At 39.8% G+C, this 14,718-nt stretch overlaps 1 protein-coding gene across 1 annotated transcript in view; it reads right to left on the bottom strand.

Annotated features, from left to right (window-relative positions):
- LOC128664067 (solute carrier family 45 member 3-like) overlaps positions 1–8,132 on the bottom strand; it is a 296,255-nt gene extending 288,123 nt beyond the window's left edge. Inside the window, exon 1 of the mRNA XM_053718743.1 lies at positions 8,008–8,132. The gene's annotated coding sequence lies outside the window, so the exon portion shown is untranslated. The remainder of the gene's footprint in view (positions 1–8,007) is intronic.
- Between the last annotated feature and the right edge of the window lie 6,586 nt (positions 8,133–14,718).

Below are 14,718 nucleotides of genomic sequence, written 5' to 3'. Positions count from 1 at the left end.
GAGACACTTCCTATACAATGGTTGGAATCATTTAAGAGAGATAATAAAGGTTAGCTATAACACGTGGCTCCTCTTTGGGGGGAGAGGGAATCTTTCTTTCCCTTCTTTTTTTCTGTTTCTTCTATTTGTTTAAAAAAAAAAAAAAAAAAAAAAACAAGAAACACCCCAACAGTGAATTTTCACTAGAGGTAGATTTATTATATATTTTGCTATTTTTATCATGTTATAACATTATGACCAAATGTCGAGCTGTTTGATCGATTGCTTGTTTTATATGCATTGCGCTTAATTTATGTGAGTACAATTTTTTTATTTTTTTTATTTCCATATCCTATGTGGAGTCTCAGGTAAAGAATAAATGTGTACAATGATTTTTCTTTTCATATCCCATGTGAAGTTTTGGGTAAAAAAACAAATGAATTGTCATAATCTGTTGTCACTGTTAGAGAATAAATAAAAGATATTAAAAAAAAAAAAAGACTGTTGGCTAAATTACGAGTTGTACATTAGTGTTAAAAAGCAGCGTTAAGCGGTCCTAACGCTGCTTTTTAACTCCCACTGGTATTATGAGTCTTGCAGGTACAGGTGTACCGCTCACTTTTTTGGCCAGACTCGGAAATACCACAAATCCACTTACGTCAATTGCGTATCCTATATTTTCAATGGGACTTGCATAGCGCCGGTATTACGAGTCTGACCAAAAGTGAGCGGTAGACCCTCTCCTGTCAAGCCTGGTACCGCATTTTAAAGTCAGTAGTTAAGAGTTTTACACTACAACGCCATATCATAAAACTCTTAACTAAAGTGCTAAAAAGTACACTAACACCCATAAACTACCTATTAACCCCTAAACCGAGGCCCCCCCACATTGCAAACACTAAAATAAAAATTTTAACCCCTAATCTGCCAAACCGGACATCGCCGCCACTATAATAAACATATTAACCCCTAAACCGCCGCACTCCTGCATCGCAAACACTAGTTAAATATTAACCCCTAATCTGCCTGCCCTAACATCGCCGACACCTACCGACATTTATTAACCCCAATCTGCCGCCCCCAACGTCGCCGCCACTATATTAAATGTATTAACCCCTAAATCTAAGTCTAACCCTAACCCCCCCTAACTTAAATATAATTACAATAAATCTAAATTAAATTATTACAATTCACTAAATTATTCCTATTTAAAACTAAATACTTACCTATAAAATAAACCCTAAGATAGCTACAATATAACTAATAGTTACATTGTAGCTAGCTTAGGGTTTATTTTTATTTTACAGGCAACTTTGTATTTATTTTAACTAGATACAATAGTTATTAAACAGTTATTAATTATTTAATAACTACCTAGTTAAAATAAATACAAATTTACCTGTAAAATAAAACCTAACCTAAGTTACAATTACACCCAACACTACACTATAATTAAATGAATTACCTAAACTAAATACAATTAATTACAATTTTAAAAAAAAAGTATCTAAAGTACGGAAAAACCCCCCACTAAATTACAGAAAATAATAAAATAATTACAAGATTTTTAAACTAAATTACACCTAATCTAATCTCCCTAACAAAATAAAAAAGCCCCCCCACCAAATAAAAAAAGCCCTACCCTACACTGAATTACAAATAGCCCTTAAAAAGGCCTTTTGCGGGGCATTGCCCCAAAGTAATCAGCTCTTTTACCTGTAAAAAAAAAAAAAAGTACAAATACCCCCCAACATTAAAACCCACCACCCACACAACCAACCCTACTCTAAAACCCACCCAATCCCCCCTTAAAAAAAAACTAACCCCTTGAAGATCACCCTACCGTGAGACGTCTTCACCCAACCGGGCAGAAGTGGTCCTCCAGATGGGCAGAAGTCTTCATCCAAGCCGGGCAGAAGACTTCTTCCAGACGGGCAGAAGTCTTCATCCAGACGGCATCTTCTATCTTCATCCATTCGGCACGGAGCAGGTCCATCTTCAAGACATCCGACGTGGAGCATCCTCTTCATCCGACGGCCGACGACTGAATCAAGATTCCTTTAAGTGACGTCATCCAAGATGGCGTCCCTTCAATTCCGATTGGCTGATAGAATTCTATCAGCCAATCGGAATTAAAGTAGGAAAAATCCTATTGGCTGATGCAATCAGCCAATAGGATTGAACTTCAATCCTATTGGCTGATCCAATCAGCCAATAGGATTGAGCTTGCATTCTATTGGCTGTTCCAATCAGCCAATAGAATGTGAGCTCAATCCTATTGGCTGATTGCATCAGCCAATAGGATTTTTTTCTACCTTAATTCCGATTGGCTGATAGAATTATATCAGCCAATCGGAATTGAAGGGACGCCATCTTGGATGACGTCACTTAAAGGAACCTTCATTCAGTCGTCGGCCGTCGGATGAAGAGGATGCTCCGCGTCGGATGTCTTGAAGATGGACCCCCTCCGCGCCGGATGGATGAAGATAGAAGATGCCGTCTGGATGAAGACTTCTGACCGTCTGGAGGACCTCTTCTGCCCGGCTTGGATGAAGACTTCTGCCCGTCTGGAGGACCACTTCTGCCCGGCTTGGATGAAGACTTCTGCCCGTCTGGAGGACCACTTTTGCCCGGTTGGGTGAAGACGTCTCACGGTAGGGTGATCTTCAAGGGGTTAGTGTTAGGTTTTTTTAAGGGGGGATTGGGTGGGTTTTACAGTAGGGTTGGTTGTGTGGGTTTTAATGTTGGGGGGGTATTTGTACTTTTTTTTTACAGGTAAAAGAGCCGATTACTTTGGGGCAATGACCGCAAAAGGCACTTTTAAGGGCTATTTGTAATTTAGTGTAGGGTAGGGCTTTTTTTTTATTTTGGGGGGCTTTTTAATTTTGTTAGGGGGATTAGATTAGGTGCAATTAGTTTAAAAATCTTGTAATTATTTTATTATTTTTTGTAATTTAGTGTTTGTTTTTTCGTACTTTTTTTTAAATTGTAATTAATTGTATTTAGTTTAGGTAATTAATTTAATTATAGTGTAGTGTTAGGTGTAATTGTAACTTAGGTTAGGTTTAATTTTACAGGTACATTTGTATTTATTTTAACTAGGTAGTTATTAAATAGTTAATAACTATTGTACCTAGTTAAAATAAATATAAACTTGCCTGTAAAATAAAAATAAACCCTAAGCTAGCTACAATGTAACTATTAGTTATATTGTAGCTAGCTTAGGGTTTATTTTATAGGTAAGTATTTAGTTTTAAAGAGGAATTATTTAGGTAATTGTAGTAATTTTATTTAGATTTATTTAAATTATATTTAAGTTAGTGGGTGTTAGGGTTAAGGTTAGACTTAGGTTTAGGGGTTAATATGTTTATTATAGTGGCGGCGACGTTGTGGGCGTCAGATTAGGGGTTAATAAATGTAGTTAGGTTTTGGCGACATTGGGGGCGGCAGATTAGGGGTTAATAAATAAAAGGTTCAGCAATGTTGGGTGCAGCAGATTAGGGGTTCATAAGTATAATGTAGGTGTCGGCGATGTCGGGGGCAGCAGATTAGGGGATAATAAGTGTAAGATTAGGGGTGTTTAGACTCTGGGTTCATGTTAGGGTGTTAGGTGTAGACATAAATGTATTTTCCCCATAGGAATAAATGGGGCTGCGTTAGGAGCTTTACGCTGCTTTTTTGCAGGTGTTACGTTTTTTTTCAGCCGGCTCTCCCCATTGATTCCTATGGGGAAATCGTGCACGAGCACGTTTAGCCAGCTCAAAGCTACCGTAAGTAGCGCTGGTATTGAGGTGAGATGTGGAGCTAAATTTTGCTCTTCGCTCACTTTTTTGCGGTTAACGCCGGGTTTCTAAAAACCTGTAATACCAGCGTTGTCTGCAAGTGAGCTTAAACTGCTCATTAGCACTGCACCCCTGTTAACGTAAAACTCGTAATCTAGGTGTGTATGTTTACAAAATCAAAATACATTTCGCTGTCAAGGCGTTTGTAGCGCATTTTTTTTTAATAAACTATAAAAGCACAGCTGCCTCTGGAGTTTTCCCCCTATACAAGAAGTGCAGACCCATAAATTATGGGTATATTGGTTGGTTCCACATTGACTGGATTCAAGTCTGCAGCCAGTCGAGACCCTAAAATCACTGTGCTTTTTGTGGTCAGTAGAAAACAATGGATAATCAGGTAAGTAGATTTTTTTTATATACTTTACTGTCAACTTTCATAATGGGCGTTTTATTAGTTGGGATGTTTATGTCCTATAAAGTGACCCTATAGGTTTAAGAGCCTGACATATACTACAGATAATTAGATTAAGTCAAATGAAAACACTAACAGAACTTCTTGTGTTTCCAATTTTTCCTTTTAAACCCAAATTGTTTTGCCTCTCCAGGCGGAGGCAAAAAAGATAGTGAAGATGGAGGAATAATAGTGCATGCTATATACGTTTGATGCGGTGACTCCGCACTATGAGGGGATTTATGATCATACATTGGGCTTTACCCACAGCCGCTTGGGTAATGTCCGTTTTACCCAGGTAATCATAGGATTACCCAATTTCTGAATTTACCCATAATTATATATATATATATATATATATATATATATATTTAAAGCCGTATGGTATAGTCAATCACCAGCTCTACCACGCACACTGGCTTCATTGTCAAGTCTTGCTGCGCATGTAAGATCGATCTCTGAGCCAGCTACAAAAGAAGCTGTAGGAGTGTTTCCTGTTAATGTCAATAGTAGCGAGCAGTACAGATTCCGATTGGCTGTACCATATGCCTCTAAGAATGTGAAAAAAAATAACCACAGAGCAGATTAGCCAGTGTGTGTAAATATGGTCACACCACCTTATGACATATAAAATTATTAGCCTAGGCTAGTAATCGGTGCACCCAGTATATGCTCTTAAATGCAACTTTAAAGTTTAATTCAACAGATTCAATGAAAATCCAAGAAGTGATATTTATTAAGTAGAAAAGCAAGGCTGAGCAGATACATAAATACTTTCTGACTAACCCTTAGGGCAATCATGATTGCCAGCAAATAGGCTCACAAATAGAGAATCTGTGCGCCTGCAGTCACCACTTGCAATGCTGCATTGTGTGGTGAAATGTAACTGTGGACAAGAGCTTTCATGTGCAATTGGTTGCGTGAGAGCAGGACATTTCAATTATTCTGAAGAAATGAGTGTTCGGTTGATTGATTTCACCACCTCTGAGGTGGGGGATAGGCAAAAAGAAAACAGTTTCTGCTCTGCTCCACAAAGCCTCAAAAGCTGCTAATGCCTCTTCATTAATTTACCTCTTACTATCCCTTTAAGTCATAAATAGCAAACTAACCTTAAAAAGACTACATTATGTATTCATACAGCCCATAAACTGCTCTAAAACCTATGGGCTGAATAAAAGAAGGTCACAAACACAAGGAGATAATATGACGTTTAGGTGGTATTACAAAGAGAAGGTTACTGTTACTATTTGGATATTGGGCTTCATGTGGGATATTGGGCTTCATGTGGGATATTGGACTTCATGTGGGATATTGGGCTTCATTGGGATATTGGGCTGGCAAGAAAGGGTATAAAAGAAGAAAATCTAATGACATGGCCTCCTTGTTCACCTGATCTGAACCCCATTGAGAACCTGTGGTCCATCATCAAATGTGAGATTTACAAGGAGGGAAAACAGTACACCTCTCTGAACAGTGTCTGGGAGGCTGTGGTTGCTGCTGCAAGCAATGTTGATGGTGAACAGATCAAAACACTGACAGAATCCATGGATGGCAGGCTTTTGAGTGTCCTTGCAAAGAAAGGTGGCTATATTGGTCACTGATTTGTTTTTGAATGTCAGAAATGTATATTTGTGAATGTTGAGATGTTATATTGGTTTCACTGGTAAAAATAAATAATTGAAATGGGTATATATTTGTTTTTTGTTAAGTTGCCTAATAATTATGCACAGTAATAGTCACCTGCACACACAGATATCCCCCTAAAATAGCTATAACTAAAAACAAACTAAAAACTACTTCCAAAACTATTCAGCTTTGATATTAATGAGTTTTTTGCCTTCATTGAGAACATGGTTGTTGTTCAATAATAAAATTAATCCTCAAAAATACAACTTGCCTAATAATTCTGCACTCCCTGTAAAGAATATGATGATATTTGTAGATATATAATTTAATAAACTTTTCTAATGGATTTCGAACCCCTATGTGTTTTTGTCACAACAACAATGCACTAGACTAGAGGGAGGTAGCTGGTTGGTTGATACATGGCGATTAGTTGTCATTGGCTCACGAGATGTGTTCAGGTAGCTCCTAGTAGTGCTGCTCTATAGCTCACTTAAACTATGTGTTTATTCCCTCTGAAGCGGTAAAACACATAGGGGTAAATATTTTTTGCATTTGTGTGTCCCTTTAAACCTCACATTAACACATTATACCTAACAGAAATAAACCTTTATATATATATATATATATATATATATATATATATATATATATATATATATATATAATAATAATAATAATATAAATATGGTCATTACAATTCTATTTTTTATATTTTTAGAAAGTTTCCATCTTTTTGGGTGAAAAAAATCCTTGACAGGGACAGAAAAGTTTCTTCTACAAAAGGGGATCTTTACAGCTTGGTGATAAAGCAAAAGCCTTTAATTAAAAAAAAAAAAGTCACTTTTTTGAAACATCAAAGCCACAGCTGTCTCCTGCATTTCAGAACAGTATTCTGTATTTTTGTGAACTCATTTGATGGCAGTTGTTTGGCAAAACTCAATATTATAAACCATAAAAAAGACAATAATGTATAACATTGTTGTCTTACCTTTTCAAATATGGGACGGAAATTTAAAGGGACATGAAACCCAAAAATGTTCTTTCATGATTCAGATAGAGAATACAATTTTAAACAACTTTCTAATTTACTTCTATTATCTAATCTGTTTTATTCTCTTGGTATTATTTGTTGAAGGAGCAGCAATGCACTTATGGTTTCTAACTGAACACATGGGTGAGCCAATCACAATTGTTGGTATATATACATGCAACCACCAATCAACAGCCAGAAACTAGGTTCTCTGTTGCTCCTGAACTTGCTTAGAAAAACCTTTCAGCAAAGGATAACAAGAGAAGGAAGCAAATTAAATACTATAAGTAAATTGGAAAGTTGTTTGAAATTGTATTCTCTATCTGAATCATGAAAAAAAAATTTGGGGTTTCATGTCCCTTTAACAAAAAACATTTTTAGCAAATGTTTGAATTTCAACTGTATAAATGTGTGAGGAGCAAACAGCCAAAACATATGTATACATATGGACCAAGACACATCATCCTAAACAGAACAGGCTGAGGACATGAATGAGCTGTCAGCTGCATGAATGTATTACTTGAGGGGCGGTTCTATTATGCGCAGGATAGGGGAGTATTATATATCAACCAAATGCCTCATAAGATCCTGTAAAAGGGAAATAAAATACCTTTATAGTAAAGAAGATGGAAAAGGTGTCATAGGCTGAATATGAATTATATCATTTTGACATAATATACAATTAAAAAACAGTATTATTGCATAAATCAGATTCGAATTTTAAATGTATGGCGGAAACCAAACTAAAATAACAATGCATTATCATGAGCTGGATAACTGTGAAAACAATTTTTGATTTTAGTACATAATTACAGTCTGCTCTGGTAACCAGTTAGGAAAATCCTAGACATGGTGTACTGGCATTTTATAGAGAATAAAAGTTGTAGTCTAAAGTTATAAAAAGTGAATAAACAAGGAATTGTGGTTCCCAGTAACCACAGTGTGTGACAGTGCCATGTGCCACTGGGAGGGGACCTCACCCTAACAATGCCAAGATGTTGTAAGGAGCGAGCATTAGCCTCACGTTATGAGTGTGCCAGGCAATCAGAGTGTAACAACAAAGTATGTTTGCTACATCTGGCGGCCACTACACGAGTTAATTAACCCTGAAAATATGCTAAAAAACGCTGAGAACTTACCCGTTTGTTTCCGGGACAGTTGTAGATCCAGGATAGTTCTGGCTCCTGTCTGATTGGCTCTGCGTCCCAGACATTTAAATGTCTCCAACGGTGAGAAGTTAGATTTCAGTATCAGAAGGGACTAAGCTGCAGGAAACGGAAACTCCGGGTAAAGAGACCCAGAGAGAGGCGCACTGTGCGGGAGAGAGGGGCACACAGAGGGGGGACAGGCTCAGGCAGGCAGCTGAGAGCGGGAAGGGAGCAAGCAGAACTAATAACTAATAGAGTATAAACGGAGTACTGACACAAGACAAGACCCGAGTGTGTGAAAACGTATATGAGCAGAAAAAAGGAGATGCATGGAGAAGATAACATTACAACTAATTGTGAGGAAGCTGAAGAGGGAAGACAGAAGAATGGTGTCAGGCAGGAGTGGTACTATTTGTGAGGGGCACAGCAGATGAGAGACAGACAGAAGTTGCACTGTGGCACAGCAGATAAGAGACTGACATAATTGGCACTGTATGTGAGGGGCACAGCAGATGAGAGACAGAGATGGCACTGTATGTAAGGGGCACAGCAGATGAGAGACAGACAGAAGTGGCACTGTATGTGAGGGGCACAGCAGATAAGAGAGAGAAGTGGCACTGTATGTGAGGGGCACAGCAAATGAGAGACAGACAGACGTGGCACTGTATGTGAGGGGCACAGCAGAAAAGAGCCAGACAGAAGTGGCACTGTATGTGAGGGGCACATCAGATGAGAGACAGACATGGCATTGTATGTGAGGGGCACAGCAGATCACAGACAGACGTGGCACTGTATGTGAGGGGCACATCAGATGAGAGACAGACATGGCATTGTATGTGAGGGGCACAGCAGATCACAGACAGACGTGGCACTGTATGTGAGGGGCACAGCAAATGAGAGACAGACAGACGTGGCACTGTATGTGAGGGACACAGCAAATGAGAGACAGACAGAAGTGGCACTGTATGTGAGGGGCACAGCAAATGAGAGACAGACAGAAGTGGCACTGTATGTGAGGGGCACAGCAGATGAGAGCCAGACAGAAGTGGCACTGTATGTGAGGGGCACAGCAGATGAGAGCCAGACAGAAGTGGCACTGTATGTGAGGGGCACAGCAAATGAGAGCCAGACAGAAGTGGCACTGTTTGAGAGGGGCACAGCAGATAAGAGCCAGAAAGATGTGGCACTGTATGTGAAGGGCACAGCAGATGAGAGACAGACAGAATTGGCACTGTATGTGAGGGGCACAGCAAATGAGAGACAGACAGAAGTGGCACTGTATGTGAGGGGCACAGCAGATGAGAAACAGACAGAAGTGGCACTGTTTGAGTGGGGCACAGCAGATAAGAGCCAGAAAGATGTGGCACTGTATGTGAGGGACACAGCAAATGAGAGACAGACAGAAGTGGCACTGTATGTGAGGGACACAGTAAATGAGAGACAGACAGAAGTGGCACTGTATGTGAGGGGCACAGCAGATTAGAGCCAGACAGAAGTGGCACTGTTTGAGAGGGGCACAGCAGATAAGAGCCAGAAATATGTGGCACTGTATGTGAAGGGCACAGAAGATGAGAGACAGACAGAATTGGCACTGTATGTGAGGGGCACAGCAAATGAGAGACAGACAGAAGTGGCACTGTATGTGAGGGGCACAGCAGATGAGAGACATACAGAAGTGGCACTGTATGTGAGGGGCACAGCAGATGAGAGACAGACAGAATTGGCACTGTATGGGAGGGGCACAGCAGATGAGAGACAGACAGAAGTGGCACTGTATGTGAGGGACACAGCAAATGAGAGACAGACAGAATTAGCACTGTATGTGAGGGGCACAGCAGATGAGAGACAGACAGAATTGGCACTGTATGTGAGGGGCACAGCAGATAAGAGCCAGACAGAGATGGCACTGTATGTGAGGGGCACAGCAGATGAGAGACAGACAGAAGTGGCACTGTATGTGAGGGACACAGCAAATGAGACATACAGAAGTGGCACTGTATGTGAGGGGCACAGCAGATGAGAGACAGAAGTGGCACTGTATGTGAGGGGCACAGCAGATGAGAGACAGAAGTGGCACTGTATGTGAGGGGCACAGCAGATGAGAGACATACAGAAGTGGCACTGTATGTGAGGGGCACAGCAGATGAGAGACATACAGAAGTGGCACTGTTTGTGAGGGGCACAAAAGATGAGGGACAGACAGACATGGCACTGTATGTGAGGGGCACAACAAATGAGAGACAGACAGATATGGCACTGTATGTGAGGGACACAGCAGATGAGAGACAGACATGGCACTGTATGTGAGGGGCACAACAAATGAGAGACAGACAGAATTGGCACTGTATGGGAGGGGCACAGCAGATGAGAGACAGACAGAAGTGGCACTGTATGTGAGGGACACAGCAAATGAGAGACAGACAGAATTAGCACTGTATGTGAGGGGCACAGCAGATGAGAGACAGACAGAATTGGCACTGTATGTGAGGGGCACAGCAGATAAGAGCCAGACAGAGATGGCACTGTATGTGAGGGGCACAGCAGATGAGAGACAGACAGAAGTGGCACTGTATGTGAGGGACACAGCAAATGAGACATACAGAAGTGGCACTGTATGTGAGGGGCACAGCAGATGAGAGACAGAAGTGGCACTGTATGTGAGGGGCACAGCAGATGAGAGACAGAAGTGGCACTGTATGTGAGGGGCACAGCAGATGAGAGACATACAGAAGTGGCACTGTATGTGAGGGGCACAGCAGATGAGAGACATACAGAAGTGGCACTGTTTGTGAGGGGCACAAAAGATGAGGGACAGACAGACATGGCACTGTATGTGAGGGGCACAACAAATGAGAGACAGACAGATATGGCACTGTATGTGAGGGACACAGCAGATGAGAGACAGACATGGCACTGTATGTGAGGGGCACAACAAATGAGAGACAGACAGAATTGGCACTGTATGGGAGGGGCACAGCAGATGAGAGACAGACAGAAGTGACACTGTATGTGAGGGGCACAACAAATGAGTGACAGACAGACATGGCACTGTATGTGAGGGGCACAACAAATGAGAGACAGTCAGAATTGGCACTGTATGGGAGGGGCACAGCAGATAAGAGACAGACAGAAGTGGCACAGATTTTGTTTTCATTGCAAAGACACGTTACTTTTAGACAAATGTAAGGGATTGCACATCCGTTAACATATAGATTGACAACATTTAAAAAAAAAGGAAAAACAAAAATCTGTCACTGAGTAATAGTGAGGTCAACTACTGTAATGGAATGTGCTATGTGAATAAGTTTCAACAGCTATACAGCGAAAAATAGTCTTGAATAGTCTTAAATAGTATTGAGCCTATGTGAAGGGAACCTCCTTTTCTATCATATAAATTGTATTATGGGAACTACAGCTCAGTTTTCGGATGGTCCAGATGAGTAAAAACACTTATTGTAACTAGTAGTTACATGAAAGGTCACTTATGAGCTAATTAATAACTATACAATTCCATAGAGACTTAAGAGTGAGTGTATGGTGAGTTATTGTGTGGGGTATTGATGAGGGGATACAGCAGGCAAGAGCCGCTTAAATAAGAATAGGGGGTAATATAATTACAATTCTTTTGCGTAACTTGGACCTCTGATATACTAAGGAGAGAAACGGAGGAAATAGAATACAACCATCTGGCAACCTTTTAGTTATATATATATATATGTGTGTGTGAGCATAGCCATGTTCTTTAGTAGTCACAACAACTTATACAGTTGAATTATAAAGCTTTTAACAAGATAATGGTGCTAAAATATTTAGGAAGTTATGGTAATGTTCCTAATGATTTTGAGAGCTTACATACCAATGCTATAAAGATCAATATAACGCTAGCTAGCTGTAGTACAGTAATGTTCTAGAGGGTAAGGATGGCTAGTGCAATAAAACTGTAATGTTAGGAGGCTGTGGGTCCTTAATGCGTTGGCATTTTATGCTAAAGATGCTATGAAAATCAGTATATTGCTAGCTGGCTGTTATATAATAAGTAAATTGTGTAAGAGCTTACTAATAGGGACAATAGTGTTCCAAATGATTAAACGCATAAACATAAAACAGCTGTATAGATCTTAAAATTAAAATGTGTCTTGGCATATCTGGTGTGTCTGTGTACAGTCATTATGCTGAAACACATAGGGGGTGAGGCGGGGAACGAGCGTCCACATAGAGTTAGGTAAGTCTCATGGGTCCCTGTTACAATAGGGACACTGGGCAGTATGAGACGAGTTTGCACATCAAGTGTGTTTAGGGTATGTTGCACCTGTGTGGAGAAAGTGAAGGACCCTTAAAAAAAATGGTGTCAGCTACTATTGAAGGGGTATGGAGCCAGTAGATGATGAACCTACTATAAATGACAACATATAAATAAATAAATATACTTCTAACCAATATCGGTAGCTTGTGAAAAAGACATTAAGTATGTAACATAGAATAACAACATTTGGCAAGATTAGAGTCCCATAGAAACAGAAGCAAAAGCAACAACATGTTAAAAGTTCTTGAATCTAAACATATACTGAGGATTTACTGAAGAGAGTCACTGAGGTTGTGGCCGATTGCTTATCTACAGGACAGCAATAAATACCACATGGGAATCTGTCAGGAAACCGTCATTGGCCACACATATCATATTGTATGCTGATTCACTGTATCCAGTATCCCTAACTGTAAGATTAATAAATTAAAGGGGACCTTGCCTACTAGCTGTGGAGCGTACACTGGCCACATAGGTCTAAATATGCTACTGTTGGCTACTCACAACCTTAAAGCACTCCGGTACCGTCCATGGTTGCTACCCGACTCCCCTTTTAGCGTGAATGGTAAACAAGTACAGCCTGGGATCGGTTTTTCAAAGTATATTTGGAGGTGTAGCGTAAAGTCCCCTGATCCTCGCAATAGTAGTGATGTCGCCAGGAATGGTCTGTATTCTGGGCTTCAAAACTCGGATTGGCTCATGAGATATTGCTCGTTGCCTGATACGGTAAGTTGACTCACGCTGTAGCAGCAATAGATCTTGAGGCATAATGGAGTCCAAACTCACATGTAGTTGTGCCGGCTTGATAACTACTGAGACTGTTCCATAAGCTAAGTTGGGAACTATGGGCTGTAAAGGCATCTTGAAAGTTGCCATCCAGATTAGGATCCGGAATCTACCTTCTCCCATCACCTCCATTAAAATACCCCTCATGGGCTTGTGGATGACCTCCTTTTCGTTTTTTGTTTTTTTTTACAATTTTTTTTTATTGATATACAAAAAGAAAAATAATACACACCTTTCAAAGGCTAGCATTACACCACACAGGGTGCGAAAAAAATCCACCTAACCCATCCCCTGTACGGGTTTACAATTTACCACATAGGGTATCAAAAAATAGGGCAAAGCAGAGAAAATAAAAGACAGCCTCTCAATCGGGCTTACCTTTCACCTTGCAGGGTGTTTACCTGAACATAATTGGATATAGAGGGGAAAAAAATCAAAATACACTCAGTTAACCTCTCCTTTAAATTATCATTTACCCAGCTAAGCTTTATTACTAATACAATCTAAAGCTCTATCTGATGCTGTCAAGATCTGTTCATCAGCTATTCAGCTTTCAACAATCCTATTACATTCTCTTCTCTCAAGTAAGTTTTTGGGAGTCATACCACCCTAAATTTCCTCTTTATTATCCTATATCTAACTCATAACATATCAGACATACCAACCACACAAGCAAGCAACAACATCATAACTAAAACATAAATAACAACATTCGCTTTCCAATTTCTTAGAATTAGTTGTCTCGCAACCAAAATTGCCGTATTGGCTAGTTGTTTATTTTGTACCTCTTTCTCTTGTATAAGAAATATAACTTGCTCTTTCTTTAGCTTGATCTTACTTGGAATAAATCTACTATAAACTGGAAGCTCTGTGACAGAGAACCTATAGGAAGCGCTTATTTAACAGGTGGTATAGATGGTCCTAATGTAAAAAAAACCATAAAAAATTATAAAAGCAAAACTAAAATACAGAATTAATACATAAATTGTTAGGATCAAATATAAACTTAATTAAAAGGGTTGTGGTAATTGGTATCTACAAAAAGATAGAACAAAATGTATATATATGTGAATATACACACGTTGCACTGGATGGTATCCAGTATAAGCGGTGCAAATAAAGTCCCAAAAAATGTCCGTCTGGGAAAGGAGTAAATGGAAAAGGCAGCTCTCGGTCTTCACTTCACAAGTGATGTAATTTTCTTAGATGGACAACTGTAAAAAACAGAAACAGAGGCGCCACATGTGTAGATCAATGGATACCCAAACACAAATCTGGACAAGATACAGGGTACTCACAAGCGTGAAGGCACTCTCTTGTGCCTATTAGAGACAGGCTGGTATTCTGAACAGCAAACCAGCTGGCTGTGTGAACGAATCCCCTTCGAGATGTCCTGGAGAAGTGGATATCCTGGAAAGCAGTCCTTGCCTAGATGGTTTCACAGTTTATATATTGTAGAATAAATACACAAGTTCCCTTTGCATGGCTTCTGGTTAGCACTTAGTTTTCCTCTTTTCAGAATGCGCGGCGTAACTCATTCTGAAAAGAGGAAAACTAAGTGCTAACCAGAAGCCATGCAAAGGGAACTTGTGTATTTATTCTACAATATATAA

The sequence above is a fragment of the Bombina bombina genome, chromosome 6, assembly GCF_027579735.1.
Source record: "Bombina bombina isolate aBomBom1 chromosome 6, aBomBom1.pri, whole genome shotgun sequence".
NCBI classification, from domain to species: Eukaryota; Metazoa; Chordata; class Amphibia; order Anura; family Bombinatoridae; genus Bombina; species Bombina bombina.
The sequence above is the reverse complement of the archived record's forward strand: the minus strand, read 5'-3'. Positions and strand labels throughout refer to the sequence as shown.